Below are 2,877 nucleotides of genomic sequence, written 5' to 3'. Positions count from 1 at the left end.
CCTGTATTCCTAAGACTAGTGCCACCACATAATAACCAAGGCCAGATAAATCACCCTCTTAGTTCTTCCAGACACTTCCTTCACACCCGCCTTCTGAACTACTTTAGTGAGTTGTCATTTTAGGTTGTTTTTTGTTTGTTTGTTTGTTTGTTTGTTTGTTTTAATAACAAACTATTCTGTTCCTTTCTTCAAAAATCTTTGAAAGTGAACACCCCCCTTCCCCAAAATGAAAACCCCACAAATGAATTTCCTTATTCTTTGTATCCTTGTAATTATCTCACAGGCCTCCACCAGGACTGCATCTACATCCCTCAGTATCTATCAGATCTACCTTCATACATACATACTTTCAGACAGCTCTGTCTCTCCAGGTCCAAACTTAGATTATTCAAAACGATTCCTTCCAGAACGTTCCATGTGCCTCCCGGGTCCTGCATTTGCTGTTTCTCCTGCCTAGGAACCAATCATTCATAGCAATGACTTCCTCTGGCCGATTCCTGTTGTTCCTTCAAGATCTAGTCATTTCCAAACCTCTGACCATCACCCTGTTTCACAGACTCCCTATTCCATGCCCCTCAGCCCTTTGAAAACTGAGATTGTTTTGTTCCCTATGAAAGCTGTATTGTTTTTGTGAGAGACCAGGTTTCAGTTCAATGCCCACAATTTAGAGATGGAGAAGCATGCACCTTTGAGGTGTCAAGACTTAAAAGGAACAGAAGCCGCAGGAATCTAAGAACTTGGGCCAGAACACAGAACCTCCAGGCTTTTAGCCAGTAAGATCAGCCCATATCAAAAAGCCACTTTTGAAGTAAACTCACATCTATCACTACAGTGTAACAATCACGTGGTTACATTGTTACTTTGACATCCAAATCCCCTTTCCCCCACGTTTCCTGAAGGAAGAGCCAACATCCTCTTTTGGCTTCCAGGGATGACTGCAGGGTTTCTCTCTCTCTTTCACAGTAAGGGGGCTGGGGTGGGCTCTGTCTGAAAGACTTCTGCTTTGGACGGGTCCCTGCTGGGTTGGTTTGTGTTTCTGGAAACCTCAGTGCCCCTCCGGATGTAAGCAGATTTTAGGGTTGGAAGGAGCTCAAACTCCTGGGAAGAGCAACATTCTAGGGCGCTCCGAAGCAGCCTTGAGAGGCGGGCTTCACACACTCTCCTGAACGACGGGACAAATAGGAGGGGTTGTCACTGCCGCTGATAAAGACTGGACTGGAAAAGGTCCCTATGAATTCAGCCTGCTGTAGAAAGTCTCCGGAGGCGTGGCGCCCAGACCACGCCCCCGGTTCTGATTGGCTCCTTCGAAACAGGCGGCAGCGCTGGGCGACAAACTGCGGCGGCGGCGGCGGTTGGTTGCAGGCTTGCTGGCACGCACAGATTGAGCCCGAGTCGCCCCGAGAAGTGACCTCGCTCCCGGGCTGGTGAGTGACTTCCCTGTTGGATTTCTCTTTTCCTCCCTAACTTTCTGTTGCCTGTCCTGCGGCATCTTTGCTGAGCCTCAGCACGGACTCCCCACCCCCACCTCCCCAGTTTATAGCGTCCCGGTGGAGTTTAGGTGGGCTACAGAGCGGCAGGATTCCCTAGAACTCTGCGATTGGCTGGCTGAGCCTGCTATGATTGGCTCTTGGGGCTGTCACGGTGACGTTCAGCTCACCTTCCTATACCTGCCCGCTCTGTTGGGTAAGAGGGGCTACAAGTGTGAGCTCGGGAGCGGGAGGGGCGCGAGGTAGAGCCGCGACCTGTCCTGCTCCGAGACACAAACTAGTGCATGGTGGCCGGGCATCCTGCTGCCCAGCGCCCAGCCAGAAAGGTCACTTGATTCTTCATCATCGTCATCGTCATTATCATCATCCTCAGAAAGGAAGGGATAGAATCATTGGCCCAGGACAGACTACTACTCATGATCACGCTGCTGTTTTGCCCCGTGATAGGCACTACAGGCTCTTCCCTATTTCTCCTCTGCAGGACTCAGATCTCCCAGACTTAACGGAATTAGGGAACATTAGTGGACGGAGCCCTTGCACAACGCTCTCCCACCCACACTCCTGGGTTTGGAGAACTGAATTGGGGGAGGCTTGCAGAATGCCCTGGGAGGCCAGGGAGGCATGTAGAGAGCTTGCATCCCCATGCATATGCGCCCCCACCCCAACCTCGTTCCATCCTGTCTCCTTTAAACCTAGGGGCCGAGTCGAGCACATTAGAGTGCTCTGTAGTCTTTAAAACGAAGGAACGTGTTTTTCTGCGGGTCCAGTCTAGGTCAGAGTTTGTTGGGTTTTGCTTAGCCCATGTGAGATCGTTAATGACTACCCTTAGATAAGTAGTTCTGAACGGCTGTGGGCTCACTTCTCTTGAGCTTACACAGAATGATTGAAAATTGGGATTTCCCCGCACCTTTAATTCCCTTCAGGAGGAAACTAGTAAGAATATTCTGGTGTGGCTTCTGACGTGTTGCTGCATCTGACTCATCAGTTTTAAAAACTTACTATGGTCAGCTGACACTGCTTTCTAGCTGTCTGCTGCCCTGACATTGGAGATGCTGGGCAGAGTTCTTTACCTCAGGCATGTTTTTCACCTTCCTGTTGAGAAAGGAAAAAAGTAAAGTTAGTGTGTACAACATGATTTACTCTGTCTTTCAGTAGTTGTTCATGTTTGGATCGGGTACACTTTTTACATACCTAATAAGGATGTATTGAGAGAATGGGAAGCTAATCTGATTCGTCTCAAGTTGAGTTTTCGTTGAATTAGAACCTCATCATTAGAGAGACCTGCCTCAGAAATAATTTTTGTAAGGCAGTAACCTAATTACATTTCTTGGATAATAATAATAAGTCCTCTTTCTCCTCCTCCTCTTCTTTTTTTTTTCTTTTTTTCTTT

The 2,877-nt window shown here is 48.2% G+C and overlaps 1 protein-coding gene across 5 annotated transcripts in view; it reads left to right on the top strand.

The window, feature by feature from the left end:
• The first annotated feature begins 1,302 nt into the window (after positions 1-1,302).
• Gas2l3 (growth arrest specific 2 like 3) overlaps positions 1,303-2,877 on the top strand; it is a 33,575-nt gene continuing 32,000 nt past the window's right edge. For 4 of the 5 annotated variants that reach the window (XM_029482692.1, XM_029482693.1, XM_021173863.2 and 1 more), the window contains exon 1: positions 1,350-1,424. The gene's annotated coding sequence lies outside the window, so the exon portion shown is untranslated. Of the gene's footprint in view, positions 1,425-2,877 lie in introns of all 5 variants that reach the window. The other variant, XM_021173861.2, reaches the window with a different exon arrangement.

Source organism: Mus caroli, chromosome 10, assembly GCF_900094665.2.
Source record: "Mus caroli chromosome 10, CAROLI_EIJ_v1.1, whole genome shotgun sequence".
NCBI lineage: Eukaryota > Metazoa > Chordata > Mammalia > Rodentia > Muridae > Mus > Mus caroli.
Note: the sequence above shows the minus strand (reverse complement) of the source record. Positions and strands in the feature narration are given on the sequence as shown.